Source organism: Mobula hypostoma, chromosome 1, assembly GCF_963921235.1.
Source record: "Mobula hypostoma chromosome 1, sMobHyp1.1, whole genome shotgun sequence".
In the NCBI taxonomy this organism is placed as follows: Eukaryota; Metazoa; Chordata; class Chondrichthyes; order Myliobatiformes; family Myliobatidae; genus Mobula; species Mobula hypostoma.
In genome coordinates, this window is record NC_086097.1 from 54970338 (window position 1) to 54984094 (window position 13757).

Below are 13757 nucleotides of genomic sequence, written 5' to 3' on the forward strand. Positions count from 1 at the left end.
TGAGAGTGGGGGAGATTCAAACAAGAGGACATGAGTTGAGAGTTAAAGGGCAAAAGTTTAGGGGTAACATGAGGGGGAACTTCTTTATTCAGAGAGTGGTGGCTGTGTGGAACGAGCTTCCAGCAGAAATGGTTGAGGCAGGTTCAATGTTGTCATTTAAAGTTAAATTGGACAGCTATATGGGCAGGAAAGGAATGGAGGGTTATGGGCTGAGTGCAGGTCGGTGGGACTAGGTGAGAGTAAGAGTTTGGCACGGACTAGAAGGGCCGAGATGGCCTGTTTCCGTGCTGTAATTGTTATATGGTTATACGGAAGATGCTCTGCCTCCAGTAGAAATTCGAGCACTGACATGTTGCTCAGGTTGACAGCATCCTGTGGGACCTCTGCAATAGAGGAGCAGATTGGGAGGCAGATCTTGGAAAGGTGCAAAAATAACAGGGTTGTTATCATGGGTGACTTTAACTTCCCTAATATTGATTGGCACCTTATTAGTTCCAATGGTTTAGACGGGGCAGCGTTTGTTAAGTGTGTCCAGGACGGATTCCTGTCACAGTATGTTGACAGGCCAACTAGGGGGAATGCCATACTAGATCTAGTATTAGGTAACGAACCGGGTCAGGTCACAGATCTCTCAGTGGGTGAGCATCTGGGGGACAGTGACCACCGCTCCCTGGCCTTTAGCATTATCATGGAAAAGGATAGAATCAGAGAGGACAGGAAAATTTTTAATTGGGGAAGGGCAAATTATAAGGCTATAAGGCTATAAGGCTAGAACTTGCAGGTGTGAATTGGGATATTTTTGCAGGGAAATGTACTATGAACACATTTTCGATGTTTAGAGATCTCTTGCAGGATGTTAGGGATAAATTTGTCCCGGTGAGGAAGATAAAGAATGGTAGGGTGAAGGAACCATGGGTGACAAGTGAGGTGGTAAATCTAGTCAGGTGGAAGAAGGCAGCATACATGAAGTTTAGGAAGCAAGGATCAGATGGGTCTATTGAGGAATATAGGGAAGCAAGAAAGGAGCTTAAGAAGGGGCTGAGGAGAGCAAGAAAGGAGCATGAGAAGGCCTTGGTGAGTAGGATAAAGGAAAACCCCAAGGCATTCTTCAATTATTTGAAGAACAAAAGGATGACAGGTGTGAAGATAGGACTGATTAGAGATAAAGGTGGGAAGATGTGCCTGGAGGCTGTGGAAGTGAGCGAGGTCCTCAATGAATACTTCTCTTCGGTATTCACCAATGAGAGGGAACTTGATGATGGTGAGGACAATATGAATGAGATTGATGTTCTGGAGCATGTTGATATTAAGGGAGAGGAGGTGTTGGAGTTGTTAAAATACATTAGGACAGGTAAGTCCCCAGGACCTGACACAATATTCCCCAGGATGCTCCACGAGGCGAGGGAAAAGATTGATGAGCCTCTGGCTAGGATCTTTATGTCCTCGTTGTCCACGGGAATGGTACCAGAGGATTGGAGGGAGGCGAATGTTGTCCACTTGTTCATAAAAGGTAATAGGGATAGTCTGGGGAATTATAGACCAGTGAGTATTACATGTATAGTGGGAAAGCTGTTGGAATAGATTCTTAGAGATAGAATCTATGGACATTTAGAGAATCATGGTCTGATCGGGGACAGTCAGCATGGCTTTGTGAAGGGCAGATCGTGTCTAACAAGCCTGATAGAGTTCTTTGAGGAGGTGACCAGGCATATAGATGAGGCTAGTGCAGTGGATATGATCTACATGGAGTTTAGTAAGGCATTTGACAAGGTTCCACATGGTAGGCTAATTCAGAAAGTCAGAGAGCATGGGATCCAGGGAAGTTTGGCCAGGTGGATTCAGAATTGGCTTTCCTGCAGAAAGCAGAGGGTGGTGGTGGAGGGAGTACATTCGGATTGGAGGGTTGTGACTTGTGGTGTCCCACAAGGATCAGGTCTGGGACCTCTACTTTTCCTGATTTTTATTAACGACCTAGATGTGGTGGTAGAAGGGTGGGTTGGCAAGTCTGCAGACAACACAGAGGTTGGTGGTGTTGTGGATAGTGTAGAGGATTGTCGAAGATTGCAGACAGACATTGATAGGATGCAGAAGTGGCCTGAGAAGTGGCACATGGAGTTCAACCCGGAGAAGTGTGAGGTGGTACACTTTGGAAGGACAAACTCCAAGGCAGAGTGCAAAGTAAATGGCAGGATACTTGGTAGTGTGGAGGAGCAGAGCGATCTGGGGGTACATGTCCACAGATCCCTGAAAGTTGCCTCACAGGTAGATAGGATAGTGAAGAAAGCTTACGGGGTGTTAGCTTTCATAAGTCGAGGGATAGAGTTGAAGAGTCACGAGGTATGATGCAACTCTATAAAACTCTGGTGAGGCCACACTTAGAGTACTGTGTCCAGTTCTGGTCCACTATAGGAAGGATGTGGAAGCATTGGAAAGGGTACAGAGGAGATTTACCAGGATGGTGCCTGGTTTGGAGAGTATACATTACGATCAGAGATTAAGGGAGCTAAAGCTTTACTCTTTGGAGAGAAGGAGGATGACATGAGACATGATAGAGGTATACAAGATATTAAGAGGAATAGAGTGGACAGCCAGCACCTCTTCCCCAGGGCACCACTGCTCAATACAAAAGGACATGATTTTAAGGTAAGGGATGGGAAGTTCAAGGGGGATATTAGAGGAAGGTTTTTTACTCAGAGAGTGATTGGTGCGTGGAATGCACTGCCTGAGTCAGTGGTGGAGGCAGATACACTAGTGAAATTTAAGAGACTACTAGACAGGTATATGGAGGAATTTAAGGTGGGGGGGGTGTTATATGGGAGGCAGGGTTTAAGGGTCGGCACAACATTGTGGGCCAAAGGGCCTGTACTGTGCTGTACTATTCTATGTTCTATATGTGCGTAGTCAAAACTAGCCTTGGAATTTGACAAACATCGTCTGTTGGAAGGTGAGACATGTATTCACTTGTTGAAGCAGTATCACCTTCAATGGAACATTTTTGGTTAACCATTGTTTCATATCCTCTGTGAGTGCACTACTAACTCATCCAATGTTTGAAAAACACTGGTTCTGTTTTTCTTGCTCGACCTTGGGAAGTAATAAGATCAACATGTAATGTTACTTAGCAACAGCTTCACAGAGACTAGTCAAGTCCTCAAGATGAGATTGCACTTGTAAGTCATTTCCCTTATTTCCCATAAGATCCATGATTGATGGTATTCATTATCATCATTATCTGCTGAGTCATATGACATAAGCAATCATGGTCTTATGACCATGACTGACCTTGGCCAATTTTTCTACAAAAGTAGCTTGCCATTGTCTTCTTCTGGGCAATGTACAAGACGGTTACCCCAGTCATTATCAATATTCTTCAGTGATTATCTGCCTGATGTCAGTAGTTGCAAAACTAGGGCTTGTCATATGTACCAGTTGTTCATACGACCATCCACCACCTGTTTCCATGGCTTCACGTGACATTGATCAGGCTAAGCAGGTGACATTGCCCAAGAGTGACCTACAGGCTAGCGGAGGGAAGGAGCGATTACACCTCCTTTGATACAGATGTATCTCCACCCTGCCACCCAAAATGGTATTAAACCTTTAATTTTGTTCACACTTATTTTATATTCCTTTTGAAAACTTTCGATTCTACCTGCTAAAGCTTCAAAGTAAGTTTAATTTCTCTTTTGCCAGCCCTGATGTGAGGATCGCTGACATCAGTTCCATGCTTCGATTCACGAATGTTACTTTCTCCTTCATGCACCACTCATAATTAACTCTTTGTTCATCCGCAGCACCAGCAATATTCGATTCAATAATCGTAGTCAACAAACTGTTTGTGCATCTACAGTGCTTAAAACCAGACTGAACAAACAGCCTTCAATTCAAACATCAGCAACCAGAATATTTCAGCACCTCAATAAAACAAAATGACAAACCCTTGGGCAAACACCGCGCGATTGAGCAACAATGGATGGGCAGCGCAGACCATTGAAAACTGTGTTCAAACCACAAACACACAGCATGAATCAACAAAAGGTCGGTACTTGCTGCAATCTGCTCCAGTTTCGACATGCAGTTTTCAGTGTAGCAATTCAAATTTCTCTAACAGCTCTGAGGTAATCCTTTGCGTAGATTGTTGTTCATTTGGAGTAACTATTTTTTGTTGACAAAATGTAGCAGCTACTTTAAAACAAAGACCGCTGAGAGATTAAGCCAGGAAATCGACACTATATGATGTGCTTCCAAAACAACAAAGTTCCAAAAATTGAAAAAGGCATGTTTAATCCTCTATTACAAAACCAACAAAGACAAAAAATCTTATAGTGATAAAAAAACTAATGAAACTAAATTTGTGAACTCACAAAGTTAGTGTTGAACTAACTTATTTAAGTTAAGTTATCAATCTACTTAGTATTCCAATAAATTTCCAATTTGCGCTCCCAATTAGGATAATTGGTTGAACTAAATTAGTAGTCAACAAAAAATATCATTCTCTGTGGCTCAATCCCTCTTCATTAGACTAAACAGAACAACTAACCACAAGAGTGAATACGTAACTATACTCAATTTATTTCTACAATGCCCCAACCCTCGTGACAGATTACCAGAGCAAATGTGCCCACCATAAAATGTAATACAGACAGAAAATTGACAGATAGCTCCAACAGACAGAAAATAGATACATAGCTCCTATTGTGCCTTTGAACAAAGAAACACAAAAGGGAACCCCAGTGTTTCACTCTTAAAGCAAAACACAGAAGATGTTCATATTTACGCAAATAAGGGATAGTTTGCTCACTGTTCTATGAGTCAGGGGCCATTTCAGATCTTGTGATTGTACATTGCAGTTAATTTTAAAAAAGCCTTTAAGAAACAAAATTTTTGCCCCCATGAAAAATATCTTGGCACAATTGTCAGCCGAAGAACAGTTGGGTGATTTAAGAGTGCTCATTAGTTTCACTTACATCAAACAGTAAAGACCATAAACTGCTTCCATCCTGGTGAAGTATTCTCTCCCAAGAACAAGACTGAAAGCAAAAATTAAGTTTACTTGTCTACCAGGTAAAACAGCAACTTGAGTTGATGAAAAATGATTTCATTGGAAGGCTTGTTGGACATTGTACCAGACAATACTAATATAAACATTGACAGTGCTAAATGAGCTGAAAAGAACAGTATCAATGGTGTAAAAGTTGTTATTTCATATTTCCTTACAATATGGGAGAAGCCATTTAGCCCACTGAGTCTATGCTGGCTGTCAGAGATTTATTTCTATTTCAAAAATAGACTTCATTCACGATAAAAATCTATATAAAGGACACAACAGTATAAAACATTTGGTAGCGTGAACTTAAAAGAAAAAACAATCATTGCACCATTGCCACTCACATGACCTCCTGAAGTGATACACCCTCTATGTGTGGTCATGAAGGAGCCTACACTGTAGTCCTTCCCCACTTAGCTTTAGCATTGGTTATATTGAGTTTCAAGTGCATCCCTCAGCACATACTCCTGTAGCCTATTCACTGTACTGCAAAACCACCAAGTTCCTTCACTGAGTTAATGACCTTCCAGCAGCACTGGATGTCTGTCTCAGTGTGTGTCCCCTGTAGATCTAAGCATCCTCTGTTAAGCACCTGCTGGGGATGAACTGGGACACAAACTCTTGCATCTGTCTCCACACGCTTTTACAAACCCACGGTCTGCAAAGAAGTGGGTGACTGCAGCTCTCCCGAGGGTAGTATACATCATCTGTAGAGGAAAAGTCTGACTGGGTGGCTACCTCTCACTGCCAGCCAAGTGAAGTGTTTATTGGTGAGATCTGGTAAATAAGGCAATCTGCCAGATGGTTTGGACTATTTGCTTAGGGAACAAACCACAGAATATACAGCGTCCCTGTCCCACGGTGCCTAATGGACTTGTGTCAAAGGTGTTTACTTGAAAGAGTTCTTCCACAAAGAACAAGTGGTGCAGCAGCATCCATCTGATTGGGCCTTTGTGTGGTAAGAGAGCCAGGCCTATCTGCCACAACACCCGGGGCAGGTAGAACTTCAGTATGTAGTGATATATTCTGCAGTTTGGTTCCACATACTGAGTGATATTCCCACGAAGGTGGCCGTCAGGATGAGAGCAATGTTGCGCACATATTTGTCCCTATTCTCAGGGGACTTGTGCATCAAGACCCATTGGACCTCTCAAATAGATGGAAGACATCCTGGGTGATTACAGAGGCAGAAGAGTGAGGAACAGGTCACACTTGTGCCAAGTATGGCAGCTCTGAGAGGATACAGCACATGATGACCAGGTTTTTCCCAGTTCTTGACACAAAATACCATTTCCACAAATCCAACTTTGTTCAATCTGCTTCACGCAATTTTTGTTACATCCCTCCTCTGCTCTGAACCAGATCCCCAGCACCAAAGAGCATGGCCTTGCTCTTCCTGCAGTTGACTCTGGCCCCGGATGCCAACTCCAACTCGTTGCAGATTAATCTGTAACTGCGAAATACCTTCACATTTACATTGTTTGTTTCAGAGAACTAAAATACTTATGCTGATTTGTAGGCTTTGAGCATTCCAATTTGTGAGAATGCAACAGCACACCGTTCCTACCTCTGTACTAGAGTTACACTTAATTTGGTGGATGAAGGCATGTTTTCTATCACAAGAAAAGTCACCAAACCTGTTGAAAAATATCTTTACAATCCTTACACCAAATTATGGCCTGTTTTTGCAAGTAAACATAGAACCAATTTTCAGAAACTGGTAGGGGCTATTGATATCATCTGTGTGAAATTGCACTGGAAATATATACCTTCATGCAGAACTTAGCAGAAGGGAAGTTGGTCACATCAGATGCAAAGATATTCCAACAAATCCAAACATCTTGTAGTGTTTAGTTGTGAATGGAGAAATTCTTGAGGGGGAATTTTATAAAGCAGTCAAAATTGTATTTTTGTCTCAAAAGCACTGAATTGCCTGGATCTGTAGAAATTGTTTTTTTTTCAATTCTGTTTGAGTAGGCTTTTAGCTAAGAGGAAATATTTAAATGGTAGAAGTGATACCAATATTCTATTTTTTCAAAAATCCAAGAGGATTCAGTTGCTAGTTGACAGCAGTTGGAATGGAAGGTTTCCACACGTTCACCTTATAAATACAAATACTTCATCCCACTGCAGCAGACCATCCTAAAGAAGAAAAAAACGAGAACTATAAGTAAGAACAGAAGTTTGAATCTGAATTCAAACAAGGCTGTGTGCTTAGCCCCCTGCTCTACTTGATTTATACTTATGCCTGTAAGGCTAAGCACGGCTCCAATACCATATTTAAGTTTCCTGACAACACCACTGTCATAGACTGAATAAAAGGTGATGATGAATCAGCATTTAAAAGGGAGATTAAAAATCTGGCTGAATGGTGCCACAACACCAACCTCTCAATCAATGTCAACAAGACCAAGCAGCTGGTTTTTGACTTCAGGAGGAGGACACCAGAGGTCCATCAGCCAGCCCTCATTGGGGGATCAGAGGCGGCGAGGGTCAGCAACTTTAAATTCCTTGGCATTTATCATTTTAGAGGATCTATCTTAGGCCCAGCACGCAAGTGCAATTATGAAGAAAGCACAGCAGTCCTCCTACTTCCTTAGAAGTTTACGAAAATTTGGCATGACATCTAAAAATTTGACAAACTTCTATAGATGTGTGGTGGAGAATATATTGACTGGCTGCATCACAGCCTGGTATGGAAACATTAATGCCTTTGAATGGAAAATCCTACAAAAAGTAGTGGATATGGCCCAGTCCATCATGGGTAAAGCTCTCCCCTCCATTGAACACATCTATATGGAGCACTGTCGCAGAAAAACAGCATCCATTATCACAGAACCCCACCACCCAGCCATGGTCTCTTCTCAGTGCTGCCATCAGGAAGAAGGTACAGAACCTCAGGATACACACCACCAGGTTTAGGAACAGTTATTAGCCCTCAACCTTCAGGCTTTTGAACCAGTGGGGATAAACATCATGTTCTTGATATTTATTGCTTATTTATTTATCTATTATTTTGCTCTTCTGTATTTGCACACTTTGTTGTATTTCACACATTGGTTGTTTGTCTGTCCTGTTGGGTATGGTCTTTCATTGATTCTATTGTGTTTCTTGGATTTACTGAGTATGCCTGCAAGAAAACAAATCTTAAGAATATATATCGTGACATATGTGTACTTTGATAAAAAATTTACTTTGAACATGAATCCTGAGGCCAGTAGGTCACAGAGCACATAACAGATAGAAGGCTGCCACTCAGATTTAAACTGAATTGCATGAAGTATTGAAAGCAGAGAGGCAGAGAAACAGAATTGAACTGAGACAGGAAATTCAAATTGCAGGAATGGCAGGAGGAGTAAATACCATTGGAAAGCAGAAGGGAAAGGGTTGCTGGTGTCAAGTGTATTGAGGATTTTACATATTATTTGCCAGGGTTAAATTGGCTGGATGATGGTGGTGGGGTGGCAATAAATTAGTTTATTATTGTCACATGAACTGGGGTACATTGAGAAGAATGTGCTTTACCTAGTGAAGTAACGATGCAAGGATGTGCTCAAAAGCTCGTTGAAGAAGTGCAACCTCCTTGATGCCTCCAAGGACTATTTGGCGCATGCTCACTCAAAATGGAGTAGGAACGTTGAACTTGGCACAGTATTGAGAACCATGAAGCCATTCAACTGGAGCATTTGGAGGGGGTAATGTAAGCCATGGAAGGAATGGACCACTTCAGCTGTTCCAAATGTGGAAGTCTACAGTTACCTCATGGGTCCAACTCAGAATCCACAAAACCCAGAGTGAAAGTATGTCATCCTCAATCACTTTTGGTAAATCATGTAATTCTGCTACTTTATATTATTTTTCCCCAAAAGCTATTATCTTTGTTCCTTTGTACGTTCGCAGGTCAGAACGCACTCTGAAGTGAGTGAGACTACATGCGGTATTTCTCTTCCCTTTCACATACTGTTATCTCTTCACGGATGCTGTGTGACTTGACTAATGTTTCCTGAACTTACTGTTTTTGATAACTTCGACTGCTTGTTCAGCAGAAAGCAAAAAAACTTGTCATACATTTTTAAAATCATAGTGCCAACTTCTCTCGCCTAGTCTACGAGTTTTGAAAAGTCATACCTTGTCTTTTGAAAAGTAAAAGCATGTACTTTCACACCGCACTGGTGTGACTGCTGGAAGTCTGCGGTTGTTTTCCTAAGTCATCACATTTGAACCTAACGACAATATTCGTATCTCACGGCAGTGGCCGTGGCCTCGGGAATCCTCAGCGCGCAGCATCCTGGGATACTGGCTGTCTCACGGCCTTAAGTGCGGGAGGAACAACGGCGGAGGTAGATTCCGGGAGGTCGACGGCTGTAGTAACTGGACAAGTAGTTTAGAAGGCCAGCAAGGGACTTACGTGTGAGTGCAGAAAGAATATTGCGGGCACACAGCCTACTAAGCTTCGGTTCTTCCCGTGAATCGTGACTCCGATTCCAAGGAACCGGTACAGAGGGTCACGAATTCAGGTGAGCGGTTGTTTTTCAACCACGTCCCGGATGCAAGCGGTTTGAGGGTAGTAGGGTGCGGCGGGCTTGTGACTCGGTAGGGACGGGTTGTATTCGTGTAGCTTTTGTTTAAAATTCGGTAACTTTTTTTAAAATATAGGAATCACCGAAACACAGCCGGTTAGGCCGCAGCCATGGCCTCTACTGACAACAGTATCCTGTAAGTCGCGATTTTCACAGTGCAGGGTGGCGAGATGATTTAGGGTACAGCAACTTTCCTTTTCTTCGACTGCTGAGATCTGAGTTGAGGCACTGCAGGGAAACCTGAGCCCCGAGCATCAACGTAAGCTCCGTTAGTGCCATTGGGTCAGTTTGATATAAATACTTGCTAATTAATAACCTATGCTCTTCCAGTTTTTTTGCGCGTTTTGGTCCGTTTGTAAAGCAAGAACATTTAGATTTGTAGTTCCCAATTTCAGTTTAAAATCAAGCTGTAAATTTAATATCAATTATAATTAGTACAGATGTAGTCTTTATTGTTGCCATTGTGATAGCACTACACCTCATTTTAGTTGAACTGAATGCTCTTGGCTTTGACTTTGGCGAGGGGAAGGGTGGTTTGACGATATGTCCACCTTACCCCATTTGTTGATGGTTGTCTATATGTCATGAAATAAGTGTGCCTTTCAAAGAAGGCTGTCAAAAATTGTGTAAGCTGAAAAGATAAATGCAAGAGTGAAGGTTTTAAGTTTTCTGTTTCTGAGAGACCGAGGTCTGTAGAACGTACACCTGGGCTGGATGTAGAAACATAAAATAAAGACTTTTAAGAGAGGTTTAGAAAGGCACATGAATGTGAGGAAAATGGAAGGATGTGGACATTGTATAAGCAGAGGGATTAGTTTAGTTGGCCATTTGAATACTGATATCATTGGCTTGGCACTGCATTGTGGGCTGATGGACCTGTTCCTGTGCTGTATTTCTCTATTAGTGTTGCCTGCATAACTAAGCCACCTTGGACATCACAGTTTTGTCACTTGAACCTTGAAAAGTGGTAGAGTTATTGTAAATTCTGGCCTTCCAAATGTCAGGCAGTGTTTGACAATATAGATCCTGAGCATACAGGGGAATTGGTTGTTTTTTTTTGTGGTGACGTAGTTTTTGTGTTTTTGCCTTGCGTTTTTAATCCAAGCATAGACAAGGTAAAAAGCACATGCATAATGATGTGTGTGATCTTTGAATATCTGCCAACTCATCCCTTGGATTTTCTTTGTAGTAGTGTTGATAGTGATCTGAAATAAATCAAAGCTTTACTAATGTTGGAAACCTAAAATAAAAAGAAACAAAACCTGCTGGAAATAACATGAGGCAAGTACAGAGAAAAACAAGGTTTCATATTGGTTGACCTATCATCATAACCAATTAAAAGCAGCCTTCTGGCTCATGTCACTTTAGGCCATGACACTTGAGTAGCAATATTAAATGTATTGGTAACACTGTTGTGGGATAATTAGCATTGTTGATATGAATCATTATTATCTGTTACTAAGTCTTGACTAGAAGTTGTTTGTAAGTTAAGGTTGTCATTTTTTTTGAGACTGGAACATAAAAATTGACACTTTCAGCCATTCCTTTAGCTTTCGTTCTTGTATCTCTGCTGATTTGCTTCATTTCAATTCTGTAATTTTGAAGGTTTGGAAAAGCTTTTTTAATAGGGGAAAAAGCTTTTTTAATTGATTCATTGGCAAATAAACCAATGGTTGTGTTTTGGCAATTTAAGGTGAACACGAATCTGTAGGAAACTTGATTTATAATAACATGTGAAACCAAAAGATGTTGTGGGCTTGTACTTTTTTGACCAGTATTGTTTCTGATTGGCTTTCAGTTTCTTTCTGGTAAGACTGAAGTTTACGAAAAACTGAGTTAATAGAACGAGAGTTGTAGTTCCAGTATTGAATAGCTGCTGAAAGTGCTATAACTTCCATTTGGTTGTATCTGTAGTTAAAATAAGTATAAAATAACTTCTGAAGTGCTTGTCAATAATATAGTCACTTTAATAGAATTACTATATTTCTGGAAGTCACTTGTTTTCTCTGAAAACAGACAACTATAAATATATTTAATATCTGTGTAGTGATTCAACTTGGTGACCATTCTTAAGAACTAATGAAAGGTAATTGATCTGTAATATTAATCATTCAACATTAATGTACTTTTGAATGGTCTAAATGAACCAGCGATTTCACGATTGGGAAATGTATGATAATGCATTTTGATAAAAGGAACAATAGTGTGGATTATTATCTAAATGGGGAGAAGGTTCAAACATAACAGTTGCAGAGGGACTTGGGAGACCTCGTGCAAGACTCCCAGAAGTTTAATTTACGGGTTGAATCTGTGGTAAAGAAGGCAAAGCAATGTTGGCATTTATTTCAAGGAGAATAGAACATAAAAGCAAGGACATAATGCTGAGTTTTTATAAGATGTTAGTCAGGCCGCATTTGGAGTATTGTCAACGGTTTTGGGCCCCATTATCTCAGAAAGGATGCACTCTCATTGGAGTGAGTCCAGAGGAGTTTCACGAGGATGATTCCAGGATGAAGGGGTTAAGGTATGAGAAGCATTTGGCAGCTCTGAGCCTGTACTCAGTGGAATTTAGAAGCATACGAGGGAATCTCATTGAAACTTAACCAAATGTTGAAAGGACTAGATAGGGTGGATGTGGAGGGGATGTTTCCTATGATGGTGGTATCCAGAACTAGAGGACGCAGTCTCAAATTGGGTGGGGGGGGGTGTGTTACCCATTTAGAACAGGGAAAAGGAGGACATTTTTAAGCCTGAGAGTTGTAAATCTGTGGAATGCTGTGCCACAGACTGCGGTGGAGGCCAAATCTGTGCATATATTTAAGGTGGAAGTTGATAGTTTCCTGATAGGTCAGGGCATCAAAGGATAGGGTGAGAAGGCAGGTGTATGGGGTTGAGTGGGATCCGGGATCAGTCATGCTGGCATGGCAGAGCAGAGTCGATGGGCTGAATGACCTAATTCTGCTCCTATATTTTATGGTCTTATGATCCTCTGAAGAACTTGGTGGACTTAACTCTCAAGGATGCAGGTATGGCACCTTTAAGTGGATGAAGGTATATCACCATCCCAGAAGAGGGGGAGGAGGAGAGGACTCCATGCCATGCTAAAATGCTGAGGAATGAAACTCTCTCTACACCATCTTGTTAGCAGAAGTAAAGTTGCTGGAGAACAAAATTGAGGACCTATGGGCTGGAAATGTGGAATTGCTGTATTTTGTGTTTCACAGAAACATGGCTCATTCCAGATACGTCGGTAAAACCCAAGGGCTACTTGTTATACAGGATGGACCAGACTACAGATTCTGAAAAGGCAGAAGGTGGGGGTTTGTGATTCATGATAAACTCTTGGTGATGCTCGGATACAGCAATCTTGTTGCTCTCTTGTTCCCCTGATCGGGAACATCTGATGATGTTCTACTTCTACTTACCAAGAGAGTTTTCTTCCATGATTCTGACCGCAGTTTAAATCCCGCCAAAAGCGGATGTTTAACAAACAATCAATATTTTGAATGCAGTGATTTGCAAACAAGAAGCGGCCTACTTCTACGCTTTTCAAATCATAGTTGGGGACTTCAATCAGTCTTGTGTGAAGAAATCTCTGCTTGATTATTATTAACATATCATCTGCAGCACCAGGAGTCCCAACACATTCTACCACTGTTGTACTACAATTAGGAATGCCTACTGTTCTATGCTTGGATGGCATTTTGGGAAATCTGATCAATTAGCTGTCATCTAAAGACCTGTGCTTATCAACTGGCTAGAGTGTTCACCAATATCTTTAATCTCTTGCTTCGGTTGTCTGAGGTACCCACCTGCTTCAAGGGGGCTTTAATTATACTGGTGCTAAAGAAGTACGTGGTAACCAGCCTCAATGACTATCGTCCAATAGCATTTGTATCCACATTAATGAAGTGGTTTGAAAGGTTGGTAATGAAACGTACCAGCTCCTGCCTGGAAACTACTTAGATACACTCCAATTTGCCTACCATCACAACTGGTCCACAGCAGGTGTCATTTTATTGGTTCTTCACTGAATCTTGGAAGATCTGGATTGTGAAGATGTTGTCATCATCAGTGTGCTCTTTATTGTCTACAGCTTGGCATTCAATTTTATCACCCCCCCTCAAAAC

General features: G+C 41.5%; 1 protein-coding gene across 6 annotated transcripts in view; it reads left to right on the forward strand.

Moving 5' to 3' along the window:
- The first annotated feature begins 9358 nt into the window (after window positions 1-9358).
- LOC134347099 (F-box only protein 34-like) overlaps window positions 9359-13757 on the forward strand; it is a 41756-nt gene continuing 37357 nt past the window's right edge. The window contains exons 1-2 of one of the 6 annotated variants that reach the window (XM_063049262.1): window positions 9359-9564; window positions 9704-9886. The gene's annotated coding sequence lies outside the window, so the exon portion shown is untranslated. Of the gene's footprint in view, window positions 9565-9703; window positions 9910-13757 lie in introns of all 6 variants that reach the window. The other 5 variants (XM_063049247.1, XM_063049228.1, XM_063049253.1 and 2 more) reach the window with 5 other exon arrangements.